The following is an 18316-nucleotide window of genomic DNA, read 5'->3' on the forward strand; positions in this document are numbered from 1 at the left end:
ATATGTAGTGATAACACCAACTAGATTCCTCACAACGCTCAAACATATGTAGTGATGACACAACTACATTCCTCACAACGCTCAAACATATGTAGTGATGACACAACTACATTCCTCACAACGCTCAAACATATGTAGTGATGACACCAACTAGATTCCTCACAATGTCCAAACATATGTAGTGATGACACCAGTTACATTCCTCACAACGCTCAAACATATGTAGTGATGACACCAACTAGATTCCTCACAATGTCCATACATATGTAGTGATGACACCAGCTACATTCCTCACAACGCTCAAACATATGTAGTGATAACACCAACTAGATTCCTCACAACGCTCAAACATATGTAGTGATGACACAACTACATTCCTCACAACGCTCAAACATATGTAGTGATGACACCAACTAGATTCCTCACAACGCTCAAACATATGTAGTGATAACACCAACTAGATTCCTCACAACGCTCAAACATATGTAGTGATGACACAACTACATTCCTCACAACGCTCAAACATATGTAGTGATGACACCAACTAGATTCCTCACAATGTCCATACATATGTAGTGATGACACCAGCTACATTCCTCACAACGCTCAAACATATGTAGTGATGACACCAACTAGATTCCTCACAATGTCCATACATATGTAGTGATGACACCAGCTACATTCCTCACAACGCTCAAACATATGTAGTGATGACACAACTGCATTCCTCACAACGCTCAAACATATGTATTGATGACACCAACTAGATTCCTCACAACGCTCAAACATATGTAGTGATAACACCAACTAGATTCCTCACAACGCTCAAACATATGTAGTGATGACACAACTACATTCCTCACAACGCTCAAACATATGTAGTGATGACACCAACTAGATTCCTCACAATGTCCATACATATGTAGTGATGACACCTGCTACATTCCTCACAACGCTCAAACATATGTATTGATGACACCAACTAGATTCCTCACAATGTCCAAACATATGTTGTGATGACACCAACTAGAATCCTCACAATGTCCAAACATATATTGTGATGACACCAACTACATTCCTCACAATGTCCAAACATATGTAGTGATGACACCAACTACATTCCTCACAATGTCCATACATATGTAGTGATGACACCAGCTACATTCCTCACAACGCTCAAACATATGTAGTGATGACACCAACTAGATTCCTCACAACGCTCAAACATATGTAGTGATGACACCAACTACATTCCTCACAACGCTCAAACATATGTAGTGATGACACCAACTAGATTCCTCACAACGCTCAAACATATGTAGTGATAACACCAACTAGATTCCTCACAACGCTCAAACATATGTAGTGATGACACAACTACATTCCTCACAACGCTCAAACATATGTAGTGATGACACCAACTAGATTCCTCACAATGTCCATACATGTGTAGTGATAACACCAATCTAGATTCCTCACAACGCTCAAACATATGTAGTGATGACACAACTACATTCCTCACAACGCTCAAACATATGTAGTGATGACACCAACTAGATTCCTCACAATGTCCATACATATGTAGTGATGACACCAGCTACATTCCTCACAACGCTCAAACATATGTAGTGATAACACCAACTAGATTCCTCACAACGCTCAAACATATGTAGTGATGACACAACTACATTCCTCACAACGCTCAAACATATGTATTGATGACACCAACTAGATTCCTCACAACGCTCAAACATATGTAGTGATAACACCAACTAGATTCCTCACAACGCTCAAACATATGTAGTGATGACACAACTACATTCCTCACAACGCTCAAACATATGTAGTGATGACACCAACTAGATTCCTCACAATGTCCATACATATGTAGTGATGACACCAGCTACATTCCTCACAACGCTCAAACATATGTAGTGATGACACCAACTAGATTCCTCACAATGTCCATACATATGTAGTGATGACACCAGCTACATTCCTCACAACGCTCAAACATATGTAGTGATAACACCAATTAGATTCCTCACAATGTCCATACATATGTAGTGATAACACCATCTAGATTCCTCACAACGCTCAAACATATGTAGTGATGACACAACTACATTCCTCACAACGCTCAAACATATGTAGTGATGACACCAACTAGATTCCTCACAATGTCCATACATATGTAGTGATGACACCAGCTACATTCCTCACAACGCTCAAACATATGTAGTGATAACACCAACTAGATTCCTCACAACGCTCAAACATATGTAGTGATGACACAACTACATTCCTCACAACGCTCAAACATATGTATTGATGACACCAACTTGATTCCTAACAAAGCTCAAACATATGTAGTGATAACACCAACTAGATTCCTCACAACGCTCAAACATATGTAGTGATGACACAACTACATTTCTCACAACGCTCAAACATATGTAGTGATGACACCAACTAGATTCCTCACAATGTCCATACATATGTAGTGATGACACCACTACATTCCTCACAACGCTCAAACATATGTAGTGATGACACCAACTAGATTCTTCACAATGTCCATACATATGTAGTGATGACACCAGCTACATTCCTCACAACGCTCAAACATATGTAGTGATAACACCAACTAGATTCCTCACAACGCTCAAACATATGTAGTGATGACACAACTGCATTCCTCACAACGCTCAAACATATGTATTGATGACACCAACTAGATTCCTCACAACGCTCAAACATATGTAGTGATAACACCAACTAGATTCCTCACAACGCTCAAACATATGTAGTGATGACACAACTACATTCCTCACAACGCTCAAACATATGTAGTGATGACACCAACTAGATTCCTCACAACGCTCAAACATATGTAGTGATGACACAACTACATTCCTCACAACGCTCAAACATATGTAGTGATGACACCAACTAGATTCCTCACAATGTCCATACATATGTAGTGATGACACCAGCTACATTCCTCACAACGCTCAAACATATGTAGTGATGACACCAACTAGATTCCTCACAATGTCCAAACATATGTAGTGATGACACCAGATTCCTACATTCCTCACAACGCTCAAACATATGTAGTGATGACACCAACTAGATTCCTCACAACGCTCAAACATATGTAGTGATGACACAACTGCATTCCTCACAACGCTCAAACATATGTAGTGATGACACCAACTAGATTCCTCACAACGCTCAAACATATGTAGTGATAACACCAACTAGATTCCTCACAACGCTCAAACATATGTAGTGATGACACAACTACATTCCTCACAACGCTCAAACATATGTAGTGATGACACCAACTAGATTCCTCACAATGTCCATACATATGTAGTGATGACACCTGCTACATTCCTCACAACGCTCAAACATATGTAGTGATGACACCAACTAGATTCCTCACAATGTCCAAACATATGTTGTGATGACACCAACTAGATTCCTCACAATGTCCAAACATATGTAGTGATGACACCAACTACATTCCTCACAATGTCCAAACATATGTAGTGATGACACCAATTACATTCCTCACAATGTCCAAACATATGTTGTGATGACACCAACTAGATTCCTCACAATGTCCATACATATGTAGTGATGACACCAGCTACATTCCTCACAACGCTCAAACATATGTAGTGATAGTGACACCAACTAGATTCCTCACAACGCTCAAACATATGTAGTGATGACACAACTGCATTCCTCACAACGCTCAAACATATGTATTGATGACACCAACTAGATTCCTCACAACGCTCAAACATATGTAGTGATAACACCAACTAGATTCCTCACAACGCTCAAACATATGTAGTGATGACACAACTACATTCCTCACAACGCTCAAACATATGTAGTGATGACACCAACTAGATTCCTCACAATGTCCATACATATGTAGTGATGACACCAGCTACATTCCTCACAACGCTCAAACATATGTAGTGATGACACCAACTAGATTCCTCACAATGTCCATACATATGTAGTGATGACACCAGCTACATTCCTCACAACGCTCAAACATATGTAGTGATGACACAACTGCATTCCTCACAACGCTCAAACATATGTAGTGATGACACCAACTAGATTCCTCACAACGCTCAAACATATGTAGTGATAACACCAACTAGATTCCTCACAACGCTCAAACATATGTAGTGATGACACAACTACATTCCTCACAACGCTCAAACATATGTAGTGATGACACCAACTAGATTCCTCACAATGTCCATACATATGTAGTGATGACACCTGCTACATTCCTCACAACGCTCAAACATATGTATTGATGACACCAACTAGATTCCTCACAATGTCCAAACATATGTTGTGATGACACCAACTAGATTCCTCACAATGTCCAAACATATGTTGTGATGACACCAACTACATTCCTCACAATGTCCATACATATGTAGTGATGACACCAACTACATTCCTCACAATGTCCATACATATGTAGTGATGACACCAGCTACATTCCTCACAACGCTCAAACATATGTAGTGATGACACCAACTAGATTCCTCACAACGCTCAAACATATGTAGTGATGACACAACTACATTCCTCACAACGCTCAAACATATGTAGTGATGACACCAACTAGATTCCTCACAACGCTCAAACATATGTAGTGATGACACCAACTAGATTCCTCACAACGCTCAAACATATGTAGTGATGACACAACTACATTCCTCACAACGCTCAAACATATGTAGTGATGACACCAACTAGATTCCTCACAATGTCCATACATATGTAGTGATAACACCATCTAGATTCCTCACAACGCTCAAACATATGTAGTGATGACACAACTACATTCCTCACAACGCTCAAACATATGTAGTGATGACACCAACTAGATTCCTCACAATGTCCATACATATGTAGTGATGACACCAGCTACATTCCTCACAACGCTCAAACATATGTAGTGATAACACCAACTAGATTCCTCACAACGCTCAAACATATGTAGTGATGACACAACTACATTCCTCACAACGCTCAAACATATGTAGTGATGACACCAACTAGATTCCTCACAACGCTCAAACATATGTAGTGATAACACCAACTAGATTCCTCACAACGCTCAAACATATGTAGTGATGACACAACTACATTCCTCACAACGCTCAAACATATGTAGTGATGACACCAACTAGATTCCTCACAATGTCCATACATATGTAGTGATGACACCAGCTACATTCCTCACAACGCTCAAACATATGTAGTGATGACACCAACTAGATTCCTCACAATGTCCATCACAATGTCCATGCATATGTAGTGATGACACCAGCTACATTCCTCACAACGCTCAAACATATGTAGTGATAACACCAACTAGATTCCTCACAATGTCCATACATATGTAGTGATAACACCAACTAGATTCCTCACAACGCTCAAACATATGTAGTGATGACACAACTACATTCCTCACAACGCTCAAACATATGTAGTGATGACACCAACTAGATTCCTCACAATGTCCATACATATGTAGTGATGACACCAGCTACATTCCTCACAACGCTCAAACATATGTAGTGATAACAACACCAATTAGATTCCTCACAACGCTCAAACATATGTAGTGATGACACAACTACATTCCTCACAACGCTCAAACATATGTAGTGATGACACCAACTAGATTCCTCACAACGCTCAAACATATGTAGTGATAACACCAACTAGATTCCTCACAACGCTCAAACATATGTAGTGATGACACAACTACATTCCTCACAACGCTCAAACATATGTAGTGATGACACCAACTAGATTCCTCACAATGTCCATACATATGTAGTGATGACACCAGCTACATTCCTCACAACGCTCAAACATATGTAGTGATGACACCAACTAGATTCTTCACAATGTCCATACATATGTAGTGATGACACCAGCTACATTCCTCACAACGCTCAAACATATGTAGTGATGACACCAACTAGATTCCTCACAACGCTCAAACATATGTAGTGATGACACAACTGCATTCCTCACAACGCTCAAACATATGTATTGATGACACCAACTAGATTCCTCACAACGCTCAAACATATGTAGTGATAACACCAACTAGATTCCTCACAACGCTCAAACATATGTAGTGATGACACAACTACATTCCTCACAACGCTCAAACATATGTAGTGATGACACCAACTAGATTCCTCACAATGTCCATACATATGTAGTGATGACACCAGCTACATTCCTCACAACGCTCAAACATATGTAGTGATGACACCAACTAGATTCCTCACAATGTCCAAACATATGTAGTGATGACACCAGCTACATTCCTCACAACGCTCAAACATATGTAGTGATGACACCAGCTACATTCCTCACAACGCTCAAACATATGTAGTGATGACACCAACTAGATTCCTCACAACGCTCAAACATATGTAGTGATAACACCAACTAGATTCCTCACAACGCTCAAACATATGTAGTGATGACACCAGCTACATTCCTCACAACGCTCAAACATATGTAGTGATGACACCAACTAGATTCCTCACAATGTCCATACATATGTAGTGATGACACCTGCTACATTCCTCACAACGCTCAAACATATGTATTGATGACACCAACTAGATTCCTCACAATGTCCAAACATATGTTGTGATGACACCAACTACATTCCTCACAATGTCCAAACATATGTTGTGATGACACCAACTACATTCCTCACAATGTCCATACATATGTAGTGATGACACCAACTACATTCCTCACAATTCCTCACAACGTCCATACATATGTAGTGATGACACCAGCTACATTCCTCACAACGCTCAAACATATGTAGTGATAACACCAACTAGATTCCTCACAACGCTCAAACATATGTAGTGATGACACAACTACATTCCTCACAACGCTCAAACATATGTAGTGATGACACCAACTAGATTCCTCACAATGTCCATACATATGTAGTGATGACACCAGCTACATTCCTCACAACGCTCAAACATATGTAGTGATAACACCAATTAGATTCCTCACAACGCTCAAACATATGTAGTGATGACACAACTACATTCCTCACAACGCTCAAACATATGTATTGATGACACCAACTAGATTCCTCACAACGCTCAAACATATGTAGTGATAACACCAACTACATTCCTCACAACGCTCAAACATATGTAGTGATGACACAACTACATTCCTCACAACGCTCAAACATATGTAGTGATGACACCAACTAGATTCCTCACAATGTCCATACATATGTAGTGATGACACCAGCTACATTCCTCACAACGCTCAAACATATGTAGTGATGACACCAACTAGATTCCTCACAATGTCCATACATATGTAGTGATGACACCAGCTACATTCCTCACAACGCTCAAACATATGTAGTGATGACACCAACTAGATTCCTCACAACGCTCAAACATATGTAGTGATGACACCAACTACATTCCTCACAACGCTCAAACATATGTAGTGATGACACCAACTAGATTCCTCACAACGCTCAAACATATGTAGTGATGACACCAACTAGATTCCTCACAACGCTCAAACATATGTAGTGATGACACAACTACATTCCTCACAACGCTCAAACATATGTAGTGATGACACCAACTAGATTCCTCACAATGTCCATACATATGTAGTGATGACACCAGCTACATTCCTCACAACGCTCAAACATATGTAGTGATGACACCAACTAGATTCCTCACAATGTCCATACATATGTAGTGATGACACCAGCTACATTCCTCACAACGCTCAAACATATGTAGTGATGACACAACTGCATTCCTCACAACGCTCAAACATATGTAGTGATGACACCAACTAGATTCCTCACAACGCTCAAACATATGTAGTGATAACACCAACTAGATTCCTCACAACGCTCAAACATATGTAGTGATGACACAACTACATTCCTCACAACGCTCAAACATATGTAGTGATGACACCAACTAGATTCCTCACAATGTCCATACATATGTAGTGATGACACCTGCTACATTCCTCACAACGCTCAAACATATGTATTGATGACACCAACTAGATTCCTCACAATGTCCAAACATATGTTGTGATGACACCAACTAGAATCCTCACAATGTCCAAACATATGTTGTGATGACACCAACTACATTCCTCACAATGTCCATACATATGTAGTGATGACACCAACTACATTCCTCACAATGTCCATACATATGTAGTGATGACACCAGCTACATTCCTCACAACGCTCAAACATATGTAGTGATAACACCAACTAGATTCCTCACAACGCTCAAACATATGTAGTGATGACACAACTACATTCCTCACAACGCTCAAACATATGTAGTGATGACACCAACTAGATTCCTCACAATGTCCATACATATGTAGTGATGACACCAGCTACATTCCTCACAACGCTCAAACATATGTAGTGATAACACCAATTAGATTCCTCACAACGCTCAAACATATGTAGTGATGACACAACTACATTCCTCACAATGCTCAAACATATGTATTGATGACACCAACTAGATTCCTAACAAAGCTCAAACATATGTAGTGATAACACCAACTAGATTCCTCACAACGCTCAAACATATGTAGTGATGACACAACTACATTCCTCACAACGCTCAAACATATGTAGTGATGACACCAACTAGATTCCTCACAATGTCCATACATATGTAGTGATGACACCAGCTACATTCCTCACAACGCTCAAACATATGTAGTGATGACACCAACTAGATTCCTCACAATGTCCATACATATGTAGTGATGACACCAGCTACATTCCTCACAACGCTCAAACATATGTAGTGATAACACCAACTAGATTCCTCACAACGCTCAAACATATGTAGTGATGACACAACTGCATTCCTCACAACGCTCAAACATATGTATTGATGACACCAACTAGATTCCTCACAACGCTCAAACATATGTAGTGATAACACCAACTAGATTCCTCACAACGCTCAAACATATGTAGTGATGACACAACTACATTCCTCACAACGCTCAAACATATGTAGTGATGACACCAACTAGATTCCTCACAATGTCCATACATATGTAGTGATGACACCTGCTACATTCCTCACAACGCTCAAACATATGTATTGATGACACCAACTAGATTCCTCACAATGTCCAAACATATGTTGTGATGACACCAACTAGATTCCTCACAATGTCCAAACATATGTTGTGATGACACCAACTACATTCCTCACAATGTCCATACATATGTAGTGATGACACCAACTACATTCCTCACAATGTCCATACATATGTAGTGATGACACCAACTAGATTCCTCACAATGTCCATACATATGTAGTGATGACACCAGCTACATTCCTCACAACGCTCAAACATATGTAGTGATAACACCAATTAGATTCCTCACAACGCTCAAACATATGTAGTGATGACACAACTACATTCCTCACAACGCTCAAACATATGTATTGATGACACCAACTAAATTCCTAACAACGCTCAAACACATGTAGTGATAACACCAACTAGATTCCTCACAACGCTCAAACATATGTAGTGATGACACAACTACATTCCTCACAACGCTGAAACATATGTAGTGATGACACCAACTAGATTCCTCACAATGTCCATACATATGTAGTGATGACACCAGCTACATTCCTCACAACGCTCAAACATATGTAGTGATAACACCAACTAGATTCCTCACAACGCTCAAACATATGTAGTGATGACACAACTAAATTCCTCACAACGCTCAAACATATGTATTGATGACACCAACTAGATTCCTCACAACGCTCAAACATATGTAGTAATAGCACCAACTAGATTCCTCACAACGCTCAAACATATGTAGTGATGACACCAACTAGATTCTTCACAATGTCCATACATATGTAGTGATGACACCTGCTACATTCCTCACAACGCTCAAACATATGTATTGATGACACCAACTAGATTCCTCACAATGTCCAAACATATGTTGTGATGACACCAACTACATTCTTCACAATGTCCATACATATGTAGTGATGACACCAACTACATTCCTCACAATGTCCATACATATGTAGTGATGACACCAGCTTTATTCCTCACAACGCTCAAACATATGTAGTGATAACACCAACTAGATTCCTCACAACGCTCAAACATATGTAGTGATGACACAACTACATTCCTCACAACGCTCAAACATATGTAGTGATGACACCAACTACATTCCTCACAACGCTCAAACATATGTAGTGATAGCACCAACTACATTCCTCCAATGTCCAATCATATGTAGTGATAACACGAACTAGAATCTTCACAAAGCCTAAACATATGTTGTTAGGCAATAAATAACAAGATTTGTAAAATTAGAGGTTTGAAGTGACGTTGACCACACAATGTTGATATAAAAGCTGAAGCTGATTAAAGTGTCAGTGCAATGGTTAGAAATACGAAAATGTTAAAATATTCTGGACTATATGACAATGCCAAAGAGTTTATGTGTATGTAACATACCAGAGATTAATTATCAAAAGAAAACTGTTAAGCTTACACGTCTTGCAAAATATAAATTGTCACTTACTTTAGTATTTCAGCGGGAAGCTAGTCAGGTTCAATATGATACGTATGTACATCTATGTGTGTGTCTGTTCGGGTGTAAATATAAAGACACCGTGCTTCTGATTGCTCTGAAGTGTACCATGAGCCGCCACGCCTTACATCTGAAACAGAGTTAGGCGTGGCTATGAATCGTATGATATAATATAACAGACATAGTCAAGATGATGTAGAATTTGAAATCAATGGAATATATTGGTACTTACCGAAGGTTGTAGTTGGAATTTAACGTCACTGTAAAGGTAAAAGAGTAAGAGGTCAATAGGTCAACACAAAATGAATTTTGTGTTAAGAATTTAAAAACTGATACTGAGTGATAAAAACGAGTAATGAACGTTTTTTATCTAGGAATAAACAATTAAAATTTAGAGTTGTTAGGTTAGTGGAAAGATAAAATAATAAAGTGTTCGATTAGGTAATCACACTGTCAGCAACGTTTATAGTACGTTCACCTTGATTTTTTTATTATATATTTTTTGCTATTTAAGTCAAGCATGGCTGGCAAACATAATGAAATAAGTAGGAAATTTGTGTGTTTAAAGGCTTTTTGAAAAATGCGTCTTGACATAGCTTTAAAGGGGGTAGTTTCTCAGACCGATTAAATGAGTAATAAGCGTTGGCGCAGTTGCAATTTCTTTATAATTTACATTATATCTCAGATAGATAGATTTAGTGGCTTTCGTATATCTGTGATGATGACAAACTGAGAAAAAATTTTTTTAATTCCCTCCACTTTACCGTGGTAAATTATTAGATGAACAGATATTAACTGTCTATGTTGTTTTAAGAGTTTGGTCTTAAACATTGTCTTTGTTGTTCCATCCTGTTTGTTTTCGGATGAAAAAACATTGTCTCTCTTTGTTGTTTTATCTTGCTGGTCATTAGACAAATAGACATTGTTTGTCTTTGTAGTTCTGTTGGTTTTAAGATAAACAGACACTGTATATCTTTGCTGTTTTATCGCTTTGGTCGTTAGATAAAGATACACTGTCAGTATTTGCCGTTTTGTTCTGTTGACCATTAGATAAATAGACATTGTTGTTTTATCCTGTTGGTTGTCAGATGAACAGATTTTGTCTATCTTCACTGTTCATTGCAATTGGTCGTTTGTCAAGTGAAGAGACATTGAATTTTTTCTTTGTTGTACTTTTAGGTCGTAAAATAGAAAACAACTTGTTTTTCTATCACTTATCCTCTTTCATATGATGAAATATGTAGTTCTTTTATTGTTCTGTTAAAACTGGTTTGGTTTGGTTTGAATTTTCCTGAAAGCTCCACGAGAGCTATCTGCGCTAACCGTCCCTACTTTTGCAGTGTAAGACTATAGGGGAGGCAGCTAATCACTACTATCCACCACCAACTCTTGGGCTACTTTTTTTTACCAACGAATAGTGGGACTGACCGTCATATTATAACGCCCCCACAGCTGAAAGGGCGAGCATGTTAGGTGTGACGGGGATTCAAATCCGCAAATTACGAGTCGAGTGCCTTAACAACCTGGCCATGCCGGGCCTGTTCTATTAAAGGTACGACAGTTATATCCATTATCGCCTAAATAAAATCATTTTTACACTTAATAAAAAAAAAGATTCTTTTATTTAAAAACGTTTGTTTGTGCCTTGCTTTAAACTAAAAATATTTAAGTGTTTCAATGTTGGTTGATGCTTGATATCTAAAATGCCATATACATTGATGGTCATTAGTTTTCTGTATTCGTTAAATGATCCAACAACCAAATACGTTTCACGCACAATTACTCAGCTTAAGAAAAAAAAAACATAAGGGAGGGAATTTACCAATTCCATAAAAAAAATTGAAGTTGAAAGTAGCACAATAGAGTCAGCTTAGTGCCATCTGTCTCTGTCCATTGGTTTTTTTGGCTTCACAAACTAAGTCTAATTATGTGTCAGTTAAATATTTCTTATTAAAGTTATTTGTTATTTTTGAATTTCGCGCAAAGCTACACGAGGGCTGTCTGCGCTAGCCATCCCTAATTTAGCAGCGTAAGAGTAGAGGGAAGGCAGCTAGTCATCACCACCCACCGCCAACTCTTGGGCTACTCTTTTACCAACGAATAGTTGGTATTGACCGTAACACTATAACGCTCCCACGGCTGAAAGGATGAGCATGTTTGGTGCGAGCGGGATTTGAACCCGCGACCCTCAGATTACGAGTCGAACGCCTTAACCCACGTGGCCATGCAGGGCCTCTTAGTTAAAGTTATTTTGCTAAAATAGATAGCGTCGCTATTCCTCGTAACCTATTTCAGAAACAAATGTCAACAAATCCGATCGCACAACAAACAAATGTTTACTAAAACGTGAGATTTTATAGTTATCTATTTTCCCTTTAAATGTTTTATAATTTGAAAAAAAAAAACAGGAATAAGATATAACCTAATTTTCAAGTATCTATCATACTTCTATTTATTTTGTACTTACGACACAGTTTCCAAGTATACCTGCTTTCGTCCCTAATTTTGGACTAGACCACACAGAAGAATTGTTTGTTTGTGTGTTTTTGAATTTCGTGCAAAACTACTTTAGGGCTATCTGCGCTAGCCATCCCTAATTTAGCAGTGTAAGACAAAAGGGAAGGCAGCTAGTCATCACCACCCACCGTCAACTCTTGGGTTACTCTTTTACCAACGAATAGTGGGATTGACCGCACATCATAACTTCCCCACGGCTAAAAGGGCGACATGTTTGGTGTGACAGGGATTTGAGTCCGCAACCCTCGGATTACGAGTCGAGTGCCTTAACCAACTGGCCATACCGGGCCTACAGAAGGAAATCAGAAACTACCATCCACACTAAAGGAGTGAGTGCCATTCTTTTAACACACACAGTTAAAAAGGGAAGGAAGCACTATTTTGTGACGTAGCACGTATTTGAAACCGCCAGTTCCAAAGTTTATAGTTTAACTACAGGGCCAACCTGTTGTTGTTTTTTTAAAGTAAGGTGTGTTTTTTTTACTTTTATTGTTGCTTTATTTTGTAAGCACGTAGTTACGCAAAGGGTATCGATATTCGGTCTACCGCTAGGAATCGAACTATAGGGTTTAGCGTTCGAGTCTGTAAACTTAGCACTGATTCACCAGGAAACTTTGAGACTAGGCCTGTTCTGAATATTGCTTTATGTTCGACTATTTAAAAAAAACACGTAGTTTTATACATATTGAAGAATCCTTGTAATAGCTGTTTTCATACTAAAGCAACATACTAATCCATATTAAAATGACCTTTGGAACAAATTAGTGCTTAACTTCCTTTAATACGTTTTAAACTAAATTTTAATCCTGACGTAAAACTTTAACATTTGGTAACGTTCTTGAGATTTTTTAAGTGACGGTTGAAGTCATAAGTACGACGGAAGGCTAATGTTCAAGTACATAAAAATAGGTCACATTTTCCCCCATTTTCAAAGCTATTTTGTCGCACGAACACTTCTAATTTTAAGTTTTTTCAAACTTTGTTTCATACAAACCATTTAATTGTCAATAATTTTGTTTCTTCTTGCAACAGAATTCTCATATAGAGAAATCTTTCCAGTCATATGAAACGGCCGCAGTTTTTATGGGTCTGTGTATTAAGTTAAAATAGGCGTGGCATGATATGGTGGTTCGGGTGCTTAATTCTCAATCTGCGGATCGCGGTTTCGAATCCCTTTCACCAAAAATGGTCGCCCTTTCATCCATGAAAGAGTTATAATATAACAATCAATCCCATTACTCATTGGCGAAAGAGAAGCCAAAGATTTGGCGATAGATGGTATTGACTAGCTGTATTCCCTCTGGTCTACCACTGATAAACTGTTAGCACAGATAGCCCTCGACACAAATAATTAATAAATGTATAAAAAGTATGTTTGTTTCACAATGTTAACGTCACTTTCACAATTATATCGTAGTATATAAGAGTATGTATAAGCACACAGATACAACTTCTTCACAACAATAAGTTATAAATCAAAGGATTTCTAATCTGTAAACTACCTAGCATTGCTAGCACAGGAAGCCTAAGAGAACAGAGAATGATCCTTACAGAAACCACTGCCACATGTACCGGAAGTTCTGTAAGCGGCGACTACTACTTCTGAAACCTTTTTCATTTATCGATATTTTTACGAATAATTTTGGAAAAGTTTGAATTATTTTTAAGAAAATGTTGTCCAATTGACAAAAATATTTTTAAAGATAAATTTCTGTAACATCAATGACTTCTTCAAATACTGAAAACAATTACTGTTTGAATTTTTTACCTTGTAAAATAAAATGGCCAACACTTTGAAACATGCAGCTTGTTTCTCTAGTTTCCAGGATATAAAAAAACACAAATACGATTGTGGACAACGTTACATTTTTTTCCGTTGCTGTATTTTCTAGATGTAATAGTGGATGCTAACAACAGTTGATTTGGAATGTTTTTTTCGGGTATACATAATTTTTAGGCATAAAAGTAATTTATTTTCAGTTCCTTGAAGAAAATGTCCTTTATTTATTTCCCTCGCATATATTCATTTGACTCTACTAGCAATGTACTTTACCAATAAGACACTTTCATGGAAATATCTAATATTAAATCAAACAAAGCCTGAACAACACAACCACAACAGAATGAAATGAAGAACACAGAACAGTGTCGATACTTTTTTTTTTAACTTTCAAACTTTTCTGTAAGCAAGAATCTATTAATACGTGGATGACAAGATAAGTAAGCATTCTTTGGTGAATTGGGCCTTAATATATAGATACCAAAACATGAAACCTTCGTTGGATGAAATGAACATTAATACATAAATAACAAGGCATGAAAATATTCTTGGGTGAATTGAGCATTAACATATAGATGGTAAAATATGCAACCTTCCTTGGGGTAGCTGTGCATTAATACGTAAATTGCAAAACTGAAAACCTGCCTTGGTGACCTAGATTGGGTTTTAATACACGGATAACAAAATATGAACTTTACTTCGGAGTATTGGGCGTTCTTATGTAAAAAATAAGACATGAAAATTTTCTTGGATGTATTTGGCGTTAATACATAGATAGCGAAACATGAAACCTTTTTTGACTGGACTGTGCCTTAATACACAGATAACAAGAAGAAACATTCCTTGGGTGAACTGGGCCTTAATACATAGATACAATACATGAACATTTTCTTAGATGACGTTAACATTAATACATATATACAACGAGACATGAAATCTTCCTTTGGTGAATTAGGTATCAATACATATATAACAAAACTGACACTTTCCTTGGGTGAAGTGGACCTTAATACATAGATACAATACATGAACATTTTCTTAGATGACGTTAACATTAATACATATATACAACGAGACATGAGATCTTCCTTTGGTGAATTAGGTATCAATACATATATAACAAAACTGACACTTTCCTTGGGTGAAGTGGGCAGCAATATACAAAACAAAACATGAAACTTTCCTTAGGTATATTGGATATTAACATATAGATAACAACATATGAAGTCGTTCTTCAGTGCATTAGATATTAATACATGGATAACAAGACATGACACTTTTCTTGGGTAAATTGAGTATTAATACTTAAGTAACAGATCATAAAACAATCTTCAGATGAATTTGGTGTTAATTAATAGATAGCAAGACATGAAATCTTCCTTGGATAACAATGTACGAAATGATTCTTGGGTGAATTAGGTATTAATACATATATAACAAGACATGACACTTTTCTTGGGTGAATTAAGCATTAATACATAGATAATAAGACATGACACATTTCTTGGATAAACTGCGTATTAATACATAATTAACAAAACATATGAAACCTTCCTTGGGTGAATTGATCATTAATATACGGTTAACGAAACATGAAGCTTTCTATTGGTGAACTGGTTAATATGTAGGCAATAAAACATGAAACTTTCCTTGGGTGAACTGGGTATTAAAATATTGATAACAAAACATGAAACCTTCTTTTGGTGAACTGGGTATTAAAACATTGATAACAAAACATGAAACCTTCCTTGGGTGAACTGGGTATTGAAACATTGATAACAAAACATGAAACCTTCCTTGGGTGAACTGGGTATTAAAACATTGATAACAAAACACGAAAACTTCCTTGGGTGAACTGGGTATTAAAACATTGATAAAAAAACATGAAACCTTCCTTGGGTGAACTGGGTATTGAAACATTGATAACAAAACACGAAACCTTCCTTGGGTGAACTGGGTATTAAAACATTGATAACAAAACACGAAACCTTCCTTGGGTGAACTGGGTATTGAAACATTGATAACAAAACATGAAACCTTCCTTGGGTGAATTGAAACATTGATAACAACACATGAAACCTTCCTTGGATGAACTGGGTATTGAAACATTGATAACAAAACACGAAACCTTCCTTAGGTGAACTGGGGATTGAAACATTGATAACAAAACACGAAACCTTCCTTGGGTGAACTGGGTATTGAAACATTGATAACAAAACACGAAAAGTTCCTTAGGTGAACTGTGTATTGAAACATTGATAACAAAACACGAAACCTTCCTTGGGTGAACTGGGTATTGAAACATTGATAACAAAACACGAAACCTTCCTTGGGTGAACTGGGTATTAAAACATTGATAAAAAAACATGAAACCTTCCTTGGGTGAACTGGGTATTGAAATATTGATAACAAAACACGAAACCTTCCTTGGGTGAACTGGGTATTGAAACATTGATAACAAAACACGAAACTTTCCTTGGGTGAGTTACGTAAATCGTTCTTGCAGAAAGAAAGGCTACCTTCCAAAAACGCTTCAGTTATCAAGTTTAGCGATTAGTTGTTTGTTCGCTCCTACAAGATGTCCAGATATCATGAAACCATAAGTTAAGTTGTAAACACTGAGGGTTTTTTTTTAGTAACTAAAAATATGCTTATTCAGTCATATATATTATTTATCTTCGTTCCTCAATTAAAATTATTTAGTTTGATAACTTTTAGAAACAATTTTGAGAGAAACGTTTGTTATAACCTCTGAAAAGCTCAAAGCTGAATTTACTTACTTGATGAAGTGTATATGAAATCTTCGTGCCGGTGCCAGAACACGTGCTGGTACCACACACACACACAGAACACGCGGGTCCAAGCCACTTTGTCTGCTACGTACTACATCGAACTTAGTGCGTGCAAGCCTCGTGCTAGGGGCAGACTGCCAGCTGATGCAGACAGAAGCACACAGGCTGCACGAGCTGTAATGTCTGTATTGATCGGTGTGCCTTCTGTGCGTGACTGCACCTATGCCAATACTCCTTGGTACGGGTCATATACGGGAGGGAGAGGGGGACAGCAAACGGGGAAAGATTAACACCGAAATTAATGTGAATATCTTATATCACAAGAACTTCAAGATAAGGATGCCATTCAGTTGGAAACCGCCAAAAAATCAGGAAACTGTGATAACTTTAAACAAATTTTTGTAAAACGTGAAAAATTACCATGCTAAAGCATTAACGTATAACTTATTCAGTTATCTATATGATAGATCAAATAGAGAGTTAAAAATGTACATATTAATGTAGATGCTG

The 18316-nt window shown here is 37.6% G+C and overlaps 1 protein-coding gene across 1 annotated transcript in view; it reads right to left on the reverse strand.

Moving 5' to 3' along the window:
• The window catches only part of LOC143238453 (uncharacterized), a 247802-nt gene extending 229879 nt beyond the window's left edge, over positions 1 to 17923 (reverse strand). The window contains exon 1 of the mRNA XM_076478699.1: positions 17795 to 17923. The gene's annotated coding sequence lies outside the window, so the exon portion shown is untranslated. The remainder of the gene's footprint in view (positions 1 to 17794) is intronic.
• Between the last annotated feature and the right edge of the window lie 393 nt (positions 17924 to 18316).

The sequence above is a fragment of the Tachypleus tridentatus genome, chromosome 13 (assembly GCF_004210375.1).
Source record: "Tachypleus tridentatus isolate NWPU-2018 chromosome 13, ASM421037v1, whole genome shotgun sequence".
In the NCBI taxonomy this organism is placed as follows: domain Eukaryota; kingdom Metazoa; phylum Arthropoda; class Merostomata; order Xiphosura; family Limulidae; genus Tachypleus; species Tachypleus tridentatus.